Below are 23683 nucleotides of genomic sequence, written 5' to 3' on the forward strand. Positions count from 1 at the left end.
TACCTGAGGACATCATAACCTGGAGGGGTTAATTCTGATCAGATGTGGGCATTTCTCACACATCGGAAATGCAGAAAATAGTGAAATCTTGTTTGCTTTTCCTTCCAACCCTACCATTAACTCACTCACTCATCTAGCCATTCATCCTGAGCCTTGATTTCAGATAAAGTCCCTGTGTGACCTGGAGCAACCCCCCATCACGACATCACCCCTCTGAGCTCCAGCGTCCTCATCTGTACAACGGGAGCAGCAATGTTTTCATAAGGGGCGTTCTGAGGTGTGTGCACATGGGAAACAAATATTTGAGAGCCAAAGAGTATCTACTGGGTAGACTTGAAGGATGGGAAAAGATGTCGCCACCTATGCCCTCTCCACTCTTCTCAGCTCTACTTCTGTTCCTGTGGTGTCTCTCTTCCTGTGGGAGATGATCACTTACAGATCAACAATTAGCCATGACCCTCCATCTCGCCCTAGCAAGACCTGTATTTCCCATGACCTATAGCAAAACTCACAGGCTCAAGTCTCATTGGTCTAACTTGGGTCACATGCTTGTCCTTCAAGCAATCCCTGGGATCTTGAGGAGTGATAATTATTGGCCAGACCTCAGTCATCTTCTTTAAACACACGAGTAGCAGGGGGCGGAGAAAGTGGCTCTTAATAGGAGAAGCAGCACGGGTGTTGTGTAGGTGTGTTACACCTCTCGGGAATGCGCTAGACATAAGGACTTACATCCAAGTGGTTTATTTGTTAAGAAATCCTTGTGGGGTTGGCTTTGCATTCCACCCCCTGCACTGCAGAAAACCAAGCACGGGTGGAAGATGGCTATCCACCTCAGCACTCAGGAGGTAGAGGCAGGAGGATCAAAAGCTTAGGATTAACCTTGGCTACATAGTAAATTAGAAGCCAGCCTGGGCTATATCTGGGTTATATGAATATATGAATATCTCTCTCTCTCTCTCTCTCTCTCTCTCTCTCTCTCTCTCTCCCTCTCTCTCCCTCCATATTTACAAGCACACACACATACATGTGCACGTATGCACATGCCCATTCTTATAAGAAAACCTAGAAGGGAACACAGGAGGCAAGACAAAGAAAAGGAAGTGACAAAAGGTTTTATTATAGGCAAAGCATTACCATAGTTTATCCTGTCCTTGTTAGGCGTTCTGAGTATAAATTACACCCCAGCGTATGTCCCACTTTCAAACAAGGCAAGTGGGGATTTTAATCCACGAACCAGTCACTGACAGTGGACTACCTTCCCCTGTACATCCTCCAGACCTTCTGGTCTCTACACGAGGGATGAAGCTCACAGCTGCAAACCTACAGCTGATCACACGGGAGCTCAGCTGTGTGCAGGGATGGTGAGAGGCTCTGCACATGGGAACTCAGTCATTGCAGCTTGAAGGAGATAAAGGACGAATGAAGACAAGGGGTTGAGAAGAACAGAAGTTGATGAAGAAGTGGGCACATGAGATGAACTTGATCCTGATCAGGAAGGGGAAGCAGAAATAGAGCATGGTGCAGTCCCGTTGCCTCCCCTGCCTGTCACCCTCACTGTCTGTCATTGCCTTGCACATGCCTCTGTAGAAGCAACTGACCAGGTGTGTGAGGGGGCGGAGACGGCAGAGAAGCCAGAGTCTCCTCAACCCCACCCCCTCAACCCCACAAGATGAACCAGCTGAGCCCTGGGAGATGTGGTACCTGCATATACCAAGGTGGATGCTCCAGGTCCTAGAGACCTGGAGGTCGTTAAGTTTCTTGGGTTCTAACTATACCCTCTCTGCCTGCCTCCCATCCTCCTATTGCTTTTCCGTGAAGATCAGCTGTCAGCTCCGTGCCTCGGTTTCCCCTTTGTCACTCTCAAGCTACCTGCATTTGAGTGTATACAGAGGGTGCTAAGAGACAGAGAAGGGAGCACAGAGGGCTAAGCCTGCAGCTCCACCTCCCAGTGTCAAGGCTGCTTGATTGGCTAAGTAACCAAAGGGGAGGGAGGTGGGTCTGACCAGCAGTGGGAAAATTAGGGGAGTCCTTGCTGCCTGCCAGGCTCTGTGCTATGTGCGCCACAAGCATATTAGCTACATTTCTCGTCACTGTGACAAAATATATAACAACTTAAAGGAAGAAGGGTTTAGTAACATAGTTTGAGCCTATAGTCCATCATGGCGTCTGGTCACCCTGCACCTACAGCAAACAGAGGAGGAGGGGGAGGGCGAGTAGAATGCTGGTGTGCACTCAGTTTGCCATTTCCTTTTTCTTCAGTCCAGACTCTTCCTCACAGGGAAGGTGCTGCCCACGCGTAGGGTGCGTCTCCCCGTCTCAGTTAGCCTAACCCAGAAACTCCCTTGAGTTATCCACAGAAGGACGTAATGCTCGATAATTCTGGATCTTGTCAGCTTGACAATCAGTATTTACCATTATAAGAAACATCATCTCAATATATCCTGTTCAGCAGCCACAGCAACCGGCACTTCAGGATGTGTTTGGTTACACTTAACAAGACGTGGCGTGATAGCTTGGGGGTTGGGGAGAATGTATTGGCTCAGGAAACAGTAAGTCTAGGGAAGCGAGACACTGCTGGGCAGAGGTTGAAATCTTATCGTTTAAGTCGTGTCTTTCGCCATCTTTGCCTTCAGCCCTCTTCCTGGTTCCTTACTTTCAAGTACCTTCCCCCTGCGCCCGGCCTCCGTTGATAGCGAGTGAATTCGAAGGCAGCTAGTGCCACTCAGCCGCCCTCTCATAGACAAAGAGAGGTTCTCTTTCTCAGAGGTTCACTCTGTGAGTCTGCACCCAGTTCAGAGCCTCTAGTGATCTCTGGACCAATGGCTGAGGCCAGGGCTGTGAGGAAGGCTTTGATTGGTCAGGCTTTGGTCACCTGCTCATGGAGCTGTGGGTGGGGTTAACCTCATCTGAAACCTGTGGTCTGAGGACCAGGCAGCAGTGGAACTCCTGTGAGATGTTAGAACAACTGAGCTTGCGCTGTGATGCTGGATAGCTTAGCGCAGGAATCTTTGCAGAAAATGACAAATGAGTCGAAGCGGCCACCCTGCAGACAGGCCCTACTGTGGGCCTAGTGGCCTGGGACTGTCATGCTTGCTGGTCACATCCTTCAGTGAGGGTCCAGGGCTCTCCTGGATGTTGTCCTAAAGCCACCTGTTAATTACTTCTTGTTTTTCTGACTCCAGTAAGCCCAAATCCAGGACTAAGTATGTCTCCAGGAGAGTGCTGAAAGTGGCAACTTGATTAACTCTTTATAAGATAAGATCAAAGATTGAGATATAGGCGCTTAAAGGGCGGATTAACTTGAAAGAACAACCAACAAAGAAATCAGAGCTGGCTGGGTTTAGAGATGGCAGAGGCTCTCAAACTCAGAAGGGTCCCAGGCCGGAGATCAAGTCAATAGTGGCCTTGTGAGATCCTCTACTGAGACTCCAGGAAGGTCAGGGCAAAGCACTGTGGATCTTACGTGCATGTCCTATGCTTCCTTGTAAGGAACAGAACCCGAAAGATACTAGGGCTTTGTCCCCAGTCATCTCATGAACAGCAACGTAACCAACCAGTAGAAACAGGTTAAGTCTTTTGGACAAATAGGCTTCTGGTCTCTTTTGAGGCCCTAGCACCTGGGCAAGAGCCCCCTTTTTAATCACGTAGAACAAGGCATCCTTTTTTTTTTTTTTTTTTTCTTTCCCCCACCCCAAACCAGTGTCTCTGGCTTCCCTTCTGGGATTTCTTTCATCCTTTTGTTTTGCTTTTCTCCTACAGAGTTGTGATTATTGTTAACTTTGGAGGAATCGCCAATAACTGGTACCTACTTATATTTTCAGATCTTTTTACTTCTGAAGTTTCTTTTTAACATCTGGGACCAACTGCTTAACAGAAGGCAATGTTGGTTGCTTGCTGATTTTCTGGCATGTCTGCATCTTTGTGGATAAGTATCTGGTAAGCCTCACCCTCAGGGGTGCTCCAGGAACCCAGTGGGTGATCCTCGGGGCTTTTGTATGACCTCATTCACCTTAGACAGATTGGTGGGGGTGTTTTTTAGAAGCTGCCTTCAGTCTAAAATGGGACCTAGTGAAAACTGTCCAGAGCAGTCTTACTGTGGTCAGTGTTGGGGTCCCAGTCAGGTCAGACAGAAAGGAAAATCTATTCTATTCAGGCAGAAACACACAGAGAGACACATAGTAAAGACAACTAGAGGTGGCCATCACATGTTCACATGCCTGAACAGTCCAGGGGACTCTGGTGACATCTCACATGGATCCTGTACACTGGATCAGCAGCCACGCCCATCTTCTTTGTGTCCTAAACAGAGGTCCCTTAATCAGACTTAACTCCAGAAGTGACAGACGAAGTGACTTTCAACTTTGTTCCCTCCTGCTGTGGACGTGTCAGATTCCTCTGAGGGGTTAGGCAGCAATTGATCAGAGGGAGTCCTGGGGCCCTGGGCAGTCTCAGGTTGTGCGTCCTCTAGAAGTCCCTTGGCCATCACCATACTCTTCCTTGTTCTGAGGAGCTCTGAGATCCCTGGTGTCTCAAGATCTGGTCTCTGGAGATCTCGCTGGGGCCTCCAGAAATGTTGTGAGGTGACAATCAGAGGAGACTTCACAGAGACGAGTTCAAGGCAGTAGAAAGTCTTTATTAGCCAGCTGGCAACGACATTGGGTGTTTAGGAGGCCAGTGCAGTCCCAAGGCTTTCTCAGGTTGAGATTTTTAAACCACATCCTGGGTTGACACATCTCAGTTACCAAGAAGAGTTATCCAGAAGTCATCAGAATTATGGACTTTGATCAATTAGGTCTTTGTTGTGACAGGTAACAACTTGTCTGTCTGTCTGTCTGTCTGTCTGTCTCTCTTTGGAAACCATATTGTCTTCATCTATCACTCTCTGAGCTATTCCCTTGAGATCTATCACTGAACTAGAAGTTTTCTGTTTTGGCTATTGACTGGCCAGAGATCTTTCAGGGTTCCCTGTCCACCCCAATACTGTGATTACAGGCATACACTTTATATGGCCACTGGATATTTGAGTTCAGGATATAATGCTTAGAGAAGAAGTGCTCTTGCCCATTGAGGTATCTGCCAGACCCCAGGAATTGAATCTTAAAACTGTTACACACACACACACACACACACACACACACACACACACACACACACACCCCATACCATACATATCTGGAGAAAGAAGTGGCAGTCATTCTGGAGCTTGGCTCGCCCCTCTGGTCAGGTGGTCAGTCACATCTCTGAGACTTTTGACATCTTTGTTTCTCTATCATCTCTCCTTCCATGAATATTTGGGCTTAGGCACTTCTTAAAATGATGAGCCATGCTAGTTTCTGCTGTTATCAACCTTCAGCTTCTCCCAGGGGCCATCTGAGCTGGGGTGGGCCTAACTCAGAATAAACAAAGCGTAGGTGCTAAGCTACCAATAACATGCCTGCAGCTTTCTCCTTACAACATGGAATACAAGTATGCCTGCCTTTCTTTCTTTCTTCTTTCTTTCTTCTTTCTTTCTCTTTTCGAGACAGGGTTTCTCTGTGTAGCCTTGCCTGTCTTGGACTCACTTTGTAGACCAGGCTGGCCTCGAACTCATAGCGATCCACCTGCCTCTGCCTCCCGAGTGCTGGGATTAAAGGCATGCGCCACCACGCCCAACAAGTATGCCTTTATAATGCAGAATATGAAAGTGGCCCTGTCCACTCCTGCTGTCCCTTATCAGTCCTGATACAACTTGCTGACTGCAGCCTCAGGGAGGCTCTGCTGTTGGGCTGGCTAGTCATCAATTTGACACAATCTGGTATCACCTGGGAGAGGAGCCTCTGAGAATTTCAGAAAGGGATTATCTTAATTATGCTAATTATCATTGGATGCCCCGCCCACTGTGGGTGCTCTCATTCCCTGTGCTTGGATATTGGACTGAATGTCCATGTTAGTTCATTTGCTCCCTCTTCTGGCTGTGGGTGTCATGTAACTTCCTGCTATGATGCCCTGCGCCTGGAGTTGTGAGCCCAGCCATCTTTTGCCCTTATGTTGCCCTTTTTCAGGGTATTTCACGGTTGTCAGTGAAACTAATACAATTACCCATTGGTCTTATAAGAAATGGGGCTGGAGTCTTAAGAAATGACCACACAAAGTATTTTGGCAGGACAAAGGTTTATTTCTGGAGAAGGGTGTGTAGTCTTTACTCATCGAGTAAACACATTCAGTGTGCTCCCACTGGGGTTTTCTTCCTAAGGGAAAAGGGTCCCATGCTTCACTCTGATTGGTCAGGACTAGGCCTTGCTTTTTTACTTGATTGGCGAATTAAAAACAGTGCAGTTTCTAGGGAGAAATAATGTAAGCAGCACCTTTTGATTTCAAGAAGTGCTGACCCTGGAAGAATTTGGCTTTCTACCAAGCAACTTCTTCACAATGCTTTCAATGGAGCTCTGCTTCATTTAAGCTTTCAGTAGAAAAGACAGTATGTTTTGTTTTTACTTTTCACCAGATAAAACCAACCAAGTTTGCCTGTCATAGACACAGGCTGGTCCACATGATAACAGAAGGCCACCCCATCACCATGTCATCACCGTGACACCTTGTGTCTTAGAATGATCACTTACCAGCCCCAAATGTGACCAACTTTGTCTATCCTGAGGTAAGGAGTGAGTCTCCAGCACAGTGGCAGGCTCATGACTGTCACTCAGTGGCCTTGGCTGTCTGCTTGCCAGGGACTCTGCAGATGAAGGTGGATGCCAAGTGACAAGTCAGGGCCAGGCATAGAATCCCCAGGCAAAAAGGAAGCTGCTGCCAGAGCAGACAGTGGAGGCCCAGGGACACAGCATGACTTCCGAGAAGCCGTGTTTGTAAATGCCTTGGTTACTCCAGTGGAAAAAAAAATCAAAGTGAGGTTTGCATCTGAGAGTGTGGCTGCTCTAGCCAGGAAGCTGAGAAGGGCCGTTGAAGGCTCTCAACCCCAGGATAGCACCCTGTTGGCCAGAGAGAACTGATACATCCTGTGGGGCTAGCTACCCTCCCAGAGACTGTCTGATCACAGCTGTTCCTTGCCTGAGCTCCAAGTCAAGCCTTGTACTTGAAGAGCATAGCTCTGGTCCCTCTTCCTCCTCAGAGAGATCTGGGAAGTTAATGTCAGACCCACAAAAAGCAGCAAAGAGGGTCTGTGATTTTTTTTTTTTTTTTTAAAGTCATTTCCTCAAATTATCTCAGAATGTTTTTTAAAAACTTTTTTTTTTTTTTTTTTTTTTGAGACAGGGTCTCATGTAGCCCAGGTTAGCCTGGAACTATGAAAGCAAGGGTGACCTTACATTATTATCTACCTCAGGAGTGTGGGGATGACAGGCATCAGCCATCTTATCTGGTTTATGAGGTGCTGGGGTAGAACCTAGGCAGCCATCCTACCAACTGAGCTACAGCTACAGTCTCTTTTTTTTTTTTTTTTTAAGCCTACCAACCAAATAACAGAGTCTTGCTGTGTAGCCCAGGCTGCCTTTGAACTAATACCCCACCTTCCCTGAGGTTCGGATCCCAGGCAAGTTCATTATAGCTGGCTTGTAGGATACTTCCATCTAGCCCATCCTTTGACACATGGAAAATAGGTCTTTGAAGGGACTCCTTGGTGTATCCTGCCTGGCAAAACAAAAAGATAGGTGTTTTCTGTGGTGAACAACTGTCCTCACTGGTCTGTTTTTGAGAGATTTGCTTGTAAGATTTGAACGGGCAGATGGAGAATCTGGAGGTGTAACTGGGCTTTTTGGCTCCTTTGTTGGGTTCTTATATTTACCCCCCCTTCTGCATCCCAATACCCCCCGACCCCATAGCATTAGGTAGGTGAGAAAGAAGGGTAGATGGGAGAGGGAGAGTGGATCTCTTCATCTACTTCTTGCTGATTAGGGGCATTGAGTTCCTTGGAGGCAAATTTGATCTCTGCTGACAGACTATCCGATTTCTTCTACTCATCCCTTTGCACACGGCCACTTGACAAACTGCAACAAACTGCAGCAGCAGGGGGAGCAGCAGCCCACACCTCTTTGCAGCACTTTTGGCCCCTCTTGGAGCTCTGGTATTCATGAGTCCCCAGAATTCCAAATGCAAACTAGCCTCAGATGGCAAAACCATGCCCCTCCTAGAGCACAAGGCAAATCATAATTCGCTGCTGTTGATGATCTGAGGCAGCACCATTGCCACACCTGGATTAAGACAAAACCACAGGGGCTAGAGAGATGGCTCGGTGGTTTAGAGGACTGGCTGCTCTTCCAGAGGTCCTGGGTTCAATACCCAGCAACCACATGGCGGCTCCAAGAGCTGACACCCTCACACAGACACACATGCAGGCTAAACACCAAGGCACATAACATAAAAATAAATAAATTATTGAAAAAGAGACAAAAACATATTTACATAACATATCTGAGTATTTTCTTTTGTTTTTAAAGAAAACCCAAAATTTTCACGGCATGGAGGTCCGGTTGGAATGCTGGGGATGCACAGCTGGAGTACTTGTTTAGTATGCACAAAGCCCTGGGTTCCATTCCCGCTCCGCATGCAAACAAACCAACAAGAATACAAATACACACAAAGAAAAATAAGAATTCTACTCCAGCCGGTCTAGGTTGGAACTTGGGATTGCATCTGTTTTCAGGCCCCATGCAATGCAACTGTGGGTCTCCTGACCACACTGAGCAGTCTGGACCGTAAATAATTGTTTCCCCAATAGTTTTCTTTCTTTTTTCCTGTGTCTTACAATGGTTGTGACTAGAATTAAAACAACAACAACAACAACAACAAAACACATCCTGTGCTACAATCATACACACACACACGTAATTGAAATAAAAGTTTTAAGAGGCAATGCTATGTATCACATCCCAATATTTTATACTCTATTTTGGACAGAAACAAAATGAAACAAACCAGTGTTGACCATAGAGACATAAGAACAACTTCATTCTTTTCCAACTGCTATTTATTTATTTTAGTTTTTTTTGACACAGGTGTGTGTGTGTGTGTGTGTGTGTGTGTGTGTGTGTGTCTGTGTGTGTGTGTGTAGCCTTGGCTGTTCTGGACTTGCTCTGTAGACCAGGCTGGCCTTGAACTCAGAGATCCGCCTGCCTCTGCCTCCCAGAGTGCTGGGATTATGGGTGTGTACTACCGAGCCTAGCTCCATCTGGGATTCTTTTTTTTTTTTTTTTTTTTTTTCCGGTTTTTTCTAGACAGGGTTTCTTTGCGTTAGCCTTGACTGTCCCGGACTCACTTCGCAGACCAGGCTGGCCTCTGACTCACCAGAGGCAGAGCAATCCACCTGCCTCTGCCTCCCAAGTGCTGGGATTAAAGCATGCGCCACCACACCCAGCTTCCATCTGGGATTTTTAAGCCCCAACTGTAAAACAGAACTCTGGAACGTTCTTGCGCAGCGAGACTTGGAGACTTCCAGCTTCACAGATGCATTATTGGCAGTAACTGAATTTGGCAAACCAAACCAAACCAATAACCTGAAGTGCCTATCCACAGGAGAGCATATCAGCAGGTTTGTGACAGAGGCCCATGGAACAACGAAAATGAGCCCCCAGGAGCTGGACCGCTGATGCCAAGGAGCACCCGTCTCTGAAGCGATGTCAGACGGGACCACAAACTTCAGTTATGTTCACATTCATAAATATTAGGAGTAAGTATTGGATGTGTTTATGGGGGGCTAAAATTGGACCCACACCGGGGGCATAAAATTCTGCCCATCCGATCCTTTGCTCAGGATTTTTGTTATTCACTGAAGGGGTCCTTCAGCTTATCACTGATGCGTGGTTGGGTAGTTCTTTGTCATGGGGTCTTTAATGCGTCTGGAATGGGTTTTAGCACCATCTCTGACCTCTACCCACAAGATGCCAAAAGCGTCTGTAGCTACTGCTGGGAATCTCCCAGGTAAAGATGCAAGATCACTAACAGACCCTCTAGTTAAACAGAAACAATGGGTACCTTTCAGTGTATTGAAGACATTCTACGGCATATTCTTATGTTATCAATTATTCATTGCTAACCTGGGCATCCCGTTGCCGTTTTGCCAATTGTGGTCACTCTCTCCAGGGGAGCCCATGCCGCCCTTCGCTTAACTACCATCGCTAATGTCTATTTACTGAGTTATCCCGAATGCCCTCCCCATGCTGAACGGCTGTCCACAACTGACTGCATCTATGCCTTGCAATGCATCCGACAGATGCTGTAATGTCCTTCAGTAAGTCAGTGCAATGGCTGTGGTTTGTACCTGGATCCATGTGTCCACAGCTGTTGGGGTGCAGCGAACCAATCTTGCACATTATCTGGCATCCTGTGGGGTCAGACAAAATGGTCACTTGTGTCCAGCTTTCACCAAACCTGACACCTCGAGTTCAGTCTCTGGGAGGCACCTGTGTGGCAGAAGGAGGGAACTGACTCCTGAGAGTCGTCCTCTGATGGCCACATAGGCGCCGTGGTACGTGTACATAGACTCCCTGCTCTCACAAACAAGCAAGAAAAAAAAAAAAAAAAAAAAAAAAAAAAAAAAGAAGAAGAAATGCCCACTGTGTGGATGAATGAATGGATGAAGGTACCATGGCTGCAAAGAGTAAATGAGTCTTCTTTTTCAACACAGGCTTAAGTCCAGGTGTGAGCCCTGCCATGGCTGGCCCAAGGGTTGTGGATGAGTGTTGTGTTCCAAGGAGAGCGCTCTTGTCTCTCTGAAAGATGAGGACAATAGTGTTCCTAACGACGCTGTTGAGGCTTCTTTAACACTGTTTCTAAAACCACACTAAAAACAAGGTAAAGAACTCCCCGTGCTGTCAGCATTCGAAATGTACTTCTGCCAAGGCATGGTGGTGCACACCGTAATCCCAGAAGCCAAGGGAAGAGGTAGAAAGGCTGTGAGTTCGAAGCCGGCTAGGATACATAACATAAACCTATCTAAGAAAAAAAAAAAAAAAAAAAAAAAAAAAAAGAAAAAGAAAGAAAGAAACCCAACAAAAACAGAGAAACAAAACACAATGATAATTTTAGAGCTGTTTCTTGGTGCAGGGAGAGGTCACGTTTAATTTTGAGATAATTAAACCCCACATAAAGATGATCTGTTTCTTGATTAGAACAAAATGAACAGTCTCTTTTCCACTGGGCTGTTCCATCTTCCTCCCACTCAGAGGCGCTGCCTCGTTTTAGGAACATCTGCTGTGGAGACAAGAACTTTCTGTGTTTCTTTCATTTAAGACAATTATGTCAACTGAAGCCTTCCCGGGACCTTATCCAAAGCCATGAGGGCCACAAGGTCATTTGCATAATCAGCAGTTTATTTGCATATGTTTTGCATACACTCTACCTTGCTGTGTTGTTATGTGTTACTTGATTTGTGGGGAGAGTTTGCATTCATTTTTACATAATATAATAACAGGCAAAGGTCTTGGGCCATACAAGGGATGCAATCTCCCAGAGCCAGGATGGGGACGGGGGGAGGACATTTGTTAGTAGCCACTGTGTGCTTATAAACGCTATTCAGCCAAACCCACTGGATTTGAAATTTGGCTAGGATCCTATTACTGGCATTCCTATGACTGGTCTGGAGCTGGAAGTAGCCTTGTCAGGAACTCTTGGGCCTCCCTGGGTGACTGTAAGGTGCAGCCAAGGTTGACAGTCACTTATTTTAGCCCAACAACAAGCCTGTACACAGTACACAGTACTTCACACTGAAGGTGGAAACCAAAGCTTAGAGGACTGGGAAGCTGCTGATTGTTTTTTAACCTGAAGAGACAAACATTTCCACACTGTGTTTTCAGCTCTTAAAATACTTATTTGTGTGTGTGTGTGTGTGTGTGTGTGTGTCTACATGTGTGAGTGTGTCCATTCATGTGTATGTGTATGCACGTGTGCATGTGTGTGCTTGTACATGCACACACATGTGTGAGTGTGCATGTATGCACATGTATGTGTATATACCATAGTGCACATGTGGGGTCAGATGACAACTTTGTGGGGTTGGTTGGGTCTCTCCTCCTACTTTTAGATGGGTTTTAATTGAGGTTGTCAGGCTTACCCAGCAAGTGCCTTGACCCACTGAGACTCTTTAGAAAAAGAGATTAGTAGACCCCTCTCGGAGATGACCAAGCAGAGACAGAAAACACTGAGGTGCCTTTACAGGTGAGAGCGCCTTCAACACAGAACTGTTTTCTGGAGGAGTCAGGATTATATGTGTCAGTATTGCAACTTTGGCTTAAACCTCTGATTTATATAGAGTCCAACCTGGATGATCCCTGAGTGTTCTCTTTTGTTTCCAGGACTCCTCTGGGCTGGCGGTGGGCTGAGCTCTAAGAGATCACCCAGAAAACACTAAGGGTTGGTGGGTACCGTGAAGCCAGCGACACTGAGGATTAAACTAGCTAGGACGCAAGTGACAAGACTTTGTGGTTTAGAAGGCCAGTTCTCTTTCCCTTCTCCCTGCTTGCCTCCCTCTCTCCCCTCTCTTCCCCTTCCCTCCCTCTCTCTCTCCCTCTCTGCATCCTTCCCTTCTCCCCTTCCTCCCTTCCCCCATTTCTTTCCTGTTCCTTCAGTATTTATTGCGCTCTGTATCAGAGACACAAGTGGTCTTAGCGCTGTGTCTTAGCCTCCTAGCCTCCGGCATTCTCCAGCCATTAGCAGGGTATTGAAGGAACCCACAGTGTTTGGCTTTCCTTTTTGCTCCCCCAAATGGGAGGTGATGGGAGGCAATAGTTTCTATACCCCAAAGGGAGGAATACTGACATCATTCGTAAGTGTTTTTTCCCCCCCCTCATCTGATTGGCAGCAAGAAGAAGCAAAAAGCCATCACATTTCCCCAGCCAAGCGTGCTCCTGCAATTGAGTGTTTTGGCGCCGTGCCAGTCAAATATAAATCCACTCATTCAATCCTCCCCGACTGAATGCCAGGACACTGCCAGGAGCGTGTCTCCAGTGTGGATGATAGAGACGTGGCAAAACACGAAGCAAAACCCTTTCATCGATGGCAACTTGAGTGATGAGAAGCAGTTGGTTCCTAGGCGTCTGAAGGACAGCGTTTTTGGCAGAGGGAACTCAAAGTGCCCACCCTGGAAAAGGGTAGGGGGGACTTAAGAGGCAGTAGGACAATGTGGCTCATCAAATGGAGTAGAAGAAGTATCAGGGTGATGGGCACGAGCCAAGAGGAAGTGTATGGTTGCTGTTTAACTGGGAGAGAGGTAATGAATGGATGGCTTTACCAGAGAGGGGACAACTGGCTGTTGGGAGAACAGAGTAGGGGTAGGAGGGGGAGCCTGGGCCTGAACTCTGAGGTGATGAAGCAATGCAGCTAGGAGATGGTGTTGGGTTGGAGGTGAGGGTCACACTGCAGAGGGTTGGAGGGAGGTAGGTGCCTTGGCACTTACAGGGCTTATGCAGGTTTGAGTGAGGACAAGTCTTCTACAGGGGCAGCCTGCCTGGCAGGGGGCGGGGAGGGGAGCAGCTCACAAGCAGCTAAAGTTCAGCTGTTGCAGTGTTCTTTTTACGTGAGTTCACCATTAGGCCCCAAAGATTCTGAGATGTTCTGTGACGGCGGGATGCCTGCTTGACTTTGCAGGACACAGCGTCTTCCCAACCCACATGGCATTGAATTGAAGCTCTCCCTTGGATAACATGCAGGGGTCGCCTACTAGAATGGAGTATGTTTGTGTGTGGATGGGAGAGGGAGAGAGAGGGGAAGAGGGAGAGGGAGGGGGTTAAAGGGAGAAGGAGGGGAAGGGGAAGAGAAAGGGGAAGGGGAGAGCGAGGGAGAGAGGAAGCGGAGAGGGAGCCTTTGCTCTTTGCACCCCTAGATCCCTGCCATGTTTAAGTCACCACCATCTCCCCTTTAACTTGGACTCTTGCCCTGTGTCTAACTTAAGGTTATCTTCACAGTCAGAGAGAGCTGATGGGAGAGCCTAGGGGTTTCTTTCCTCCCTAGAGCCTTCAGTGGCTCCACACCGTCTTCAAAGTTCTTTCCTCTGCCTGTGACACAGCTCTTGATGCGGCTTCTACCTGCTCCTCTGCCCCTTCTCCGTGTGTTCAACTAAACTGAATGTTTAAAAGCTTCTGTACATTTTTCTCACATCCTATACATTTTCTGTGTCTGTATGTCCCTACATATGGGGGTACATATAGCTACTTTTATATTGCTGTGATAAAACATTACAACCGAGCCAATTCATAAAAGGAAACATTTAATTGGCTTGTAGTTCCAGAGAGTTCCAGAGCTCCATCCAGTTCATGATGGTGGAGCAAAGGCCTGGTGGCAGGAACATCTGAGAGCTCAGTCTCAAATCTTGATGCACAAACAGGGAGCAGAGGATTAACAGGGAATGACACAAGTCAACTGAAACCACAAAACCCACCACTGTGACATTCCTCTTCCAACAAGGTCACACCTCCTAATCCTTCCCAAAGAATTCCAGTGCCGGGGACCAACAATCAAATGTCTGAGCCTCTTAGGGCCGTTCCCATTCAAATCAACACAAGGTATATGTGAACATGTATGCATGTGGAGGCTGGAGCCTGACATTGCACATCTCCCTCTAAATCTGAAACTTAGTGATTTCCTAGGCTGGCTGACCAGCAAGCTGCAGGGAGCCTCCTGTTGGTCTTCTCAGCACCAGACTTCCAGGCACACTGCCATGCCTAGCTCTTTTGCATGGGCCCTGGGAATCGAACTCAGGACCCTATGCTTACGCTGACTGAGGCATCACCCCGGCCTTCACCCCGAGCTGCCACACATGCCTTTACCTCTCCCTAAACACCTGCCAAACCCTTCTGTCCTCCTCTTCCTGTGGGTCTTGGGTGGCAGCTTGGCTGGAGGACTCCCTGACCTCTTGAGCTCGGGGCCGTCAGAAGGCAGGCGGCTCTTTTGTGTTGCCATCTCTCCAGCTTTTGCAGCCTGTCCCACAGACGTGCTTTGTCTCTCTTTTCCGCCAAGGGTTGGATTCTATGATGACTGACCTCCCTGTTTTTCATCTTGACCCACTGCCTCATGCAATTCCAGAGAGAATTATCAATGCCCAGTAAATCTATACTGGGTGAAGGGATGACTGGGTGGAAAGAACTTTCTAGGTCATTAGAAAGCATAGGCTACTGACAGTCCTTCCGCATTGGGCCTCTCAACCCTGCATACCAATGCCTTGATATGAGAGCCTTGAGATTGTCAGAGCTGGAAGGAATCCAGAAGGCCACTGTCTCTTGCCGCTGGCTTTAGATCTAGTCCTAGGTGGGGACTGTCTTGGAAGTACTGTTACTATAACAAAATGCTATGGCCAAAAAGCAAATTGGGGAGAAAACAGTTTATTTGGTTTATGTTTCCACATCACTGTTCATCTTTGAAGGAAGTCAGGGCAGGAACTCAAGCAGGGCAGGAACCTGGAGGCAGGAGCTGATGCAGAGGTCATGGATGGGTGTTGCTTACTGGCTTGTCCCTCATAGCTTGCTTATCCTGCTTTTTTATAGGACCCAGGACTGCCAGTCCAGTGATGGTAGCACCCACAATGAACTGGGCCCTCCTCATCAATCACTAATTAAGAAAATGCCTTACAGGTTTGCCCACAGCCTGATCTTATGGAGACATTTTCTCAGCTGAGATTTCTTTCTCTAAGATGACTGTAGCTTGGGTCAAGTTGACATAGAAAGTAGCCAGCATAGAGATCATCAATGGCCTAAGAGTCTCCTTTTAGAGACAATGAGGATGGAGGCCACGGGCGATGCCTAAGATATTGGTTCAAATCAGCAGACACTTGGGAGTTCAGAGATACCCAAGACCAGCTCTGGCCCTGAGGATGCTACAGCCAGGGAGACATATTGGAGACAGACTCACAAAGTTCAGAGAAGAAAGTGCCCAAGTGGAGATTTTAGGGTTTGCTGTAGGGTATGGGGGGGCAATTTACATGGTTCAGAGCCAGGGGATTGGGTGAATCCTGGGAAAAAGTAACAGTTAACCTTGGACCTTCAAGATGGTGAGGAGTTTGACATCTAGGAACACTAGGAAGGCTCTGAGGGACAAAGATGCTCAGGGCGGTCAGGGTATGGAGAATACTGGGGACTTACTTGGAGCCTGGAAGCCAATTTCAATTTGATTTGTACAGGATCATGGCTAAGGCTAGATCCATTGGCATGCTTTGGTAAAAAAAATACCAGCTAGAAAGAGTTCGGATATCAAGAAAAAGTTTCTTTCCCTCTTCCTTTCCTTCTCCTTTTCAGTGGGTTGAGATTGGGTCTTGTTATGCAGCCCAATGTAACTTTGGAATCTCAGTTCTGCCTCAGCCTCGTGAGTGCTGGCATTGCCACACCATGCCATGCAGTGCCGTGCCACCCCACACCACGCCATGCCATGCCATATCACACCATGCCATCCCATCCCATGCCATGCCATGCTGAGCCACACCATGCCACGTGACACCACACATCACTCCACACCATGCCACACCATGCCACGCCATGCCACGCCAGCCTTCCGTCATTTACTCCATAAGTGTCTATGGATGAAGCATAAGCTTTGCAAAATGCCACACCTTCCCTTTGCATTGAATGGCATCATATGGTGGCCTCTGTGTCTCTTACGAAGCCATTTGTCTGTCTCTGCACCATGTCCCTCACTACCTTGGTCACTACAGGCTTACTTTAAGTCTTCATATCTGGAAGTAGGAACTTTCCAACCTTGTTAACCATTAAGATTGTCTTAGCACATCTTGGCCCTTCTCTTTGTCATGGAAATGACTGGACCAGCAACTGTTGGCATTTTGGCTGGAATTTAATTCAGTATATAGGTCAATCTGGGAAGAATGATTGTCCATGCATACGGAGGCCAGAGGTTGACAGGTTATCTGCCTCAATCACTTCCTGCCTTGTTTTTTTTTTTTTTTTTTTGAGACACCATCTCACTCACTGATTGTGTGAGGTTGTCTGGTGGTGGGTGAGCTCCAGGGATCAACGTGTCTCAGTCTTTCCAGGAATGTTGCCATTCTCAGCTTTTATGTGGGTGTTGCGGGTTTGAACTCAGGTCCTCATGCGTGTAGGGTCAACCAAGTCATCCCCTTATCCTCAAGAATGCCTTATTATTTTTTTTTTCCAGTATGGAGTTTTCCAATCCAAGACATTCTTTCTGAATTCACTTTGGTCTTGAATCAATTATGGTCCAGGAACCAGATCTGTAATCCGAACTGTAAAATTTTAATTCAGAAAATTTGTTAACTAGTGCAATCATAAAAAGGCAAAGGACTCTCCGAGGTCTAACACGTGTACATGCAGAGGGCAGTTGTGGTAGAGGGACCGAGAAATACATGAAAATAGGTGGGAAGGTGAAGGGACCGCTTCCTCACGGCTCAGGCTGACTCAGACCTCTCTGGAGAGGAGTGGATGCCTGGAAACCCAAAGGGAAAGAGCAGGGAGGCCCCGGCCTCTGCTGGTCAGTGGATATTCCATGACAGAAAGCTGCTAGAGGGTTTGTGCCCAAGGGCTGGCTGTGCTTTCTACAGATTTGACCAGTCAATGCGGTGATAATTCACATCCTCCAGCCATTCTAAACCTCACACCACGGTTTCTCAACGTCCCACCATTACAGGTGATTTTTAAAAATAGCTTCCTGTTTATCAAAACTATTTCTTCTGTGCAGAGATTAATGTATAAGTAAGCCCTGAAGTTTTTAAACATGCTTCCTCCCCTCCCTTCGACTCTCTTGCAGTGTGCATTGTTTTCCTCTGGCTGTGATAGGGTTCCCTGACAAAAAACGAAGCCAGGGAAGAAAGGGTGGTGTATAGCTCCAAGGAGTGCAGGCTCTCATGGCGTCATGGAAGCAAGAACGTGAAGCTAGCCCAGAAGTCAGGAAGCAGAGTGGTCATATTTCATCTGCACACAGGAGGAGAGAGAGAGAGAGAGAGAGAGAGAGAGAGAGAGACAGAGACAGAGACAGAGACAGAGACAGAGACAGAGACAGAGACAGAGACAGAGACACAGAAACACAGAGAGAAAGAGAGAGAGACACAGAGACAGAGACAGACAGACACAGAGAGAAACACATAGCGAGAGAGACAGAGACACAGAGACAGACACAGACAGAGAGAAACACATAGCGAGAGAGACAGAGAGACAGAGACACAGAGACAGACACAGACAGAGAGAAACACACAGCGAGAGAGACAGAGACACTGAGAGATGCACACACGCAGTACAGTGAGAAGTGGGCCAGGCTATAGAACCCCAGAGCTCATGCTGGTGACATACTTTCTCCAGCAAAGTTCCACCCCCTAAATGTTCTATACCCTTCCTGAGCAGTGCCACCGACTGAAGATCAAGCGTTCAAACACACGAGCCTGTGGGGCACATTTCCCATTTGACTAGAAACAGACGGTCCTGCTCTTTCTGTTCCCAGTGCCGCTCATGTGGTTTCTTTTCAAATATGAAGCTCTTGTAAGAAACCTGACAGAATCCTTGTTATAGGCTGCTGTACTGGATTCAATGTTTTGTTTAAATATTTTTATTTTTTGCATTTAGGTCCATGAGAAAGAATGGCCTCTAATTTTTTTTCCTGGCAATTTCCTCATCTGGTTTTTATATCTGCATGTTTGCACCAAGGCTATCTTAACTTCAAAGAGCCGAATTGAGAAGTATTTCATTGTTTTGTATTTTCTATTAGAGGTTGGGGAAGGTCATTCTGATTTCTTTCTTAAGTGCTTGGAATAATTAAGCAGTAAAAACCACGGGGTCTACAGATTTCTTTGTGGAAAAGTTAATTACAAACTCAATTTTTAAAATCGATGCCGGAGAGTTTAGATGCTTCGTTTCTCTCTGTGTTAATTTTTCCTGTAAAGTATGCCTTTCACTTGCGTCCTTCGCCTAGAGTTTTTAGTTCCACTGAGATAAGGTTTTTCTCTTTTTAAAAATAATTTTCTGTTATTTTTTTCAGTACCCTAAGGATCTTGTTTTGAGTTTATCAATTTTCAAATAAGCAATTTAGGTTTTGTTGATTTTTTTCCCCTCTATTGTAAGTTTGCTTTCTGTTTTTATTGATTTTGGCTCTTTATTATTTTTTTCCTTCTTTGACTTGACGCGCAGTTTTCTAAATGCTTCAGAGGGGTTGTTTATCTCCGATTTCTGTTCTTTTCTAATTTGCCCATTGAGAGTTGTGAGTTTGGATCTAACTGGAGCCTCAGCTGTGCCACCGTTTCTGATGTCCCTGACTTCTATTGTCTTTTATTTAGAAGAATACCTAATGCCCTCAAGATCCCTGTTAGTTCCCAGGCACAATTAAAAAATATTTTAGCTGTCATTCATTTCTAACTTAATTACATTGTGATCAGAAAATGCAGTCTTATAATTTTCTTACCATTTTGCTTAACTTAGCTTTTTGTCTCAAATCTTGATTAATGAGGCAAATGTTTCCTGTGCATTTTAAGATGTGTGCTTTTGGATAAAGTGGATTTTTAATCTCCTGTTTCACTAAAACTGCATTATTTTGCTAGCTGCATCCCATCTTCAATCAAACATTTGCTAAGTTTTTAATTTCCGTCATTGTATTTTTAGGTTCTAGGATTTATATTTGGGTATTTTGTTGGATTTCTCCTGTCTGGTCCAATTATGTAAAGGTCAAACTGCTCAGATTTGTTAATTGTGTTGTTTATTTCTTCTAAATCCTTAACACGCACTTGTTCTCTTTTAAAAAGTAAGTTCTTAAGTAAGGGTGTGTGTAGAGGAATTTTAATTCAGCAACATGGCTGCTCTGATCACATCCAAAGGCCTTCTAGGTCTGTGTGATTCAGCTGGAATGCAGGCACACCTTTAATCCCAAACAATGAGGGTAAAGTTAGTTTGTAGAAGGAAGCACCCATGTTTTAAAGTGATGCCTAATTGAGTGGCAGAGAGTTGACAGAACAGGATATGCCCAGCCTTCATGAGGAGAAAGAGAAAAGAGAGAGGGGAGCAGCAGGGGGTGAGAGAGGAGGAGAAGGAGGCGGCAGTCTTACCAGGAGAGTTTTACAGAGACAGGTTGAAGAGAGGACAAGTTAGACACAGGTGAAGATTGAATGAGCCAGAGAATGAGAAGGAGCCAGAAGATTAGAACAGATCGCTAGAGTTAGAGGCCAGGCAGAGGAATCCAGTGAGAAACTGAGAGAAGTCAGTTTGAATCAGTCAACTTGAAGAGGAGTTTGAGCCAGAATGTCTGAACTGAACCAGGCAGCCAGAGTTCAGAAAAAACTAGAAAGGGTGAGCTTATTCCGCAGTAAGTCTCAGAGGCTGAAACATTCAAGGCCTACCTAGGTTAGGCTGTATGTAGGCTAGAAGCTTCCAGCACTAGGCCTAGATTAGCAGATGGAGGCCTCTGTAAAAGATACATTTGCAGGTGTGAAGAGTTAAACTCTGACAGGCTTATCTATCTTTCTCCTTAATTAACCTCTTAATTTATACACGTTGAAAGATAGCTTTTGCAAGCATGCAAATATAAAATTGTTTTATCTTCCAGTGGATGAGCTCTGCCACTGAAAAAGTCCTTTTTTTATCTAGCTACACTGTGGCTTTCAGGGTTACTTGCTCAGGCACTTTTGCTTTTGCTTGGTGCTTTCTGTTTGCATTTTCAGGTTTCTGGGCCTTAATATTCAGGATGCGTCTCATGCAAGCAGCATAGAGCTGTGTTATTCCAACATGGTCAGCAGAAGCAGGTCTTTCAAGTTGAGTGTTTAATCCATTTATGTTTAATGTAGTTACTGACGCAGCCTACTTTGCATCTGTCCATATTGGTACCCCTTTCTATTTCTCTCATTTCTTTCTCATTCTTTTTTTGCTATAATTTGGGTCAGCCAATTCTTAAAAGTCAAATGTGTGTTTCTATTACTAAGCTGTTAATTGTACACCTGTGCTGGTCTGAATGACAGTGGTCCCCATAAGCTTATATATGTAAATTCTTGGTCCCTAATGGGAGGAGCTGTTTTGGGAAAGATTAGGAAGTGTAGCCTGTTGGAGACTATGTGGCCTTATTGGAGTAGATGTGTTACTGGGGGTGAGGTTTGAGGTTTCAAAAACCCATGCCATGCCCAGTCTCCTGCCACCTCCTGCCTCCTGTTATGGGTCAGCTGTAGGCTCTCAGCTACCGCCCCAGCATTGTGCCCATGTGCCTACTGCCATGCTACCTGCTATGGTAGTCACAGACTCACCCTCTGAAACTGTGAGTCCCAATAAACTCTTGATAAGTTGTCTTGGTCATGCCTTTTCACAGCAATAGAAAAGTAAATAAGGCACTCTCTCTTAGCAATTTACTAAACATGAAGACATGGCTCCTTTGTTTATTGGAAACCACTATAAACCAGTGTTTCAAAATCACTTTCCAGACAACATGAAGGTCTATTATACTGTAAACTTTGTAAACTAATTTATCTAATTTTCTTCCTTTTATGTGTATACATATTTTTTAATTTAAATCCACATGTGTTTAAAGCCTCATTAGAAATTATTACTGTTGTTTTCAATGTTTACATTGTATTTTTTTCCACATAATTTTCCTATGGGGAATCCTTCTTGTGTCCTCTTTCTGTGGAGTAACTTTCCATTTGTCCACAGAAGTGTGTTTCATATTTATTTCTTATTGGCTGGTGAGTGCTGTGTATTAATTTCCTCAAAGTTGAAACATTCAATTCTGAAGGAAGGATCTTTAAGTATTAGGAAGTGAGCAACTCATAAGTCTCAGCAAGCCCCTGAAACTGACTAACTCACAAGAGTCCTCCCTTCACAAGGTCATATAAGCAGTATAGACTTTCAGGCCCATTGAGCTGCTTCTGTGTGAGTCACACCCAGGCTAGGGTAGGCTTTCCAGGGAGGCAGCCATGTTCCTATAAGTCGTTCTTCGCTCATCTTTCCACATACGCTTTAAATAATCCCAATAAACTCATTGGTTGCCAAATTGGATTTTGGTGTAAACATTGCTTTGTCTCTCATTTGATGCTCACTTGTGTCATGTCTCCCCAAGAGAGTCTCACCTAATACTTGGTGACAAGTTATCACAGCTTTGGTTAAGCCACAATCATCACTCCTCTGGCTTGATATTTAAGGACACCATTTGTGCACATAGCTTCCTCTTGTTGCCTTTCTGTGCCAAACTACACATTTTTTTTATACCTTTCTGCTCTTTCTCATCATAAATCTCTACAAAACACAATAAGCAACAACTATGTCACAGCCTGGATGCTACACTGTTTTGAGATTTCCTGCATCAAACACCTTTGTCCCCTAGTTTGGAGCTCAGTGTCACCCAAGTTCCCAAAGCATGTACAGAACCCAGCCATATATATAGGTTGCCCAAATGTCGCATGCGTGGCTTCTTGCTGGCTTCTCAACAGAACCATACTCTCCGCTGAAACCTCACGAGCCAGTTGGCACTACTTGTGTGTTTCTCAGAAAGTCTGGCCTCCCGCAACCCCACCAGAATGGCTCCCTGAACCCATTCTGGGTCTTTCTTAGTCTGAAGCTCTAACAGAACATCAGCCTATGCTTATCACATCAGACCCACCCCTTGGCACCAATTTTCTGCTTCTCACATTACTGTGCCGAAACATCCAACAAACGCAACTTTGGGAAAGGAAGGTTATTTGGGGTCATGGTTTAATTGGTACAGCCTAATACACTGGAAAAGGCGTGATGTGGGAGTGTGAGGAGGATGCTCAGCTGACTTCCTCCTCTTTTCTTTTTTATTTAGTCTAGGGTCCCACCCACTCAGGATGGGTCTTCCATCCTTACTTAACTCTCCATGGAAATGCTTTTAGGTGTGGCTGGAAGTGTGTCTCCTAGGTGATTCAACTCTCCTGTCGGCTGTTTCTTTCTTTGTGTGCTCTGCAGCACACATTTGTTTAATTAGTTTGAGCAATTAGAAAATGAAGTCAGTATATTGAAAAAAAAATGCAGTACTATGTGTAATCACGTCAATCATTTATTTTATTATTACATGTTTAAAAATTCATGTGGTGTTGGCGCTAAAACTCAGGGTCTTGCACATTCTAGGGGAAAATTTACTAAAAGAAATTATACTGAACTACACTTAGCTTCTGATTTTGGGGATGGACTCTAGTTATATTTCCCAGGCTGATCTTGAACTCTTGGAGCTCACATGGTCTTTATGCCCTGAGCATCTTGAGTACTAAGACTGCAGGTCCATGCCATCCCCCCTGAGTTTTTAGTGATGCATTTACTCACAATAGCCAAGACAAGGAATCAACCCAAGTGACAGATGTGTGATGCACCATGCACACAGTAGTTTATTACCCCATCTTAAAAAAAAAACAAAAACAAAACCAAGCCATTCCATAATGCTTACATAGTTCCAATACCGTGTTTTACACAATAATACATGCAAATTTTATTTGTAAATGAAATCGAAAGAGATTCTTCAAAAATGAGTCTTGTTATGATGGGAGATGAAGAGAAAGGAATAAAATGAGTATTTTCAAAGGCATTTATCATTCAACTTATTAGTTCGTAAGTCACCTGATTTAAAGTCACTAAGGCCTGTGGAACTATTGTTTTTGCATAGAGTAAATGTGATTTGAGGAATTAGGCTGTTTCCCTCGAGTCTGCACAGTGTCGTGATGCTGAGTCTCAAAGTCAGGTCTACCTATCTCAGAAGTAGCCTGACCTGTTCACATTACTGAAGCATTTCACAGCTTTCCTACTTTTTTATTTTTTTTGTTTCTGTG

The sequence above is a fragment of the Acomys russatus genome, chromosome 19 (assembly GCF_903995435.1).
Source record: "Acomys russatus chromosome 19, mAcoRus1.1, whole genome shotgun sequence".
Taxonomy (NCBI): domain Eukaryota; kingdom Metazoa; phylum Chordata; class Mammalia; order Rodentia; family Muridae; genus Acomys; species Acomys russatus.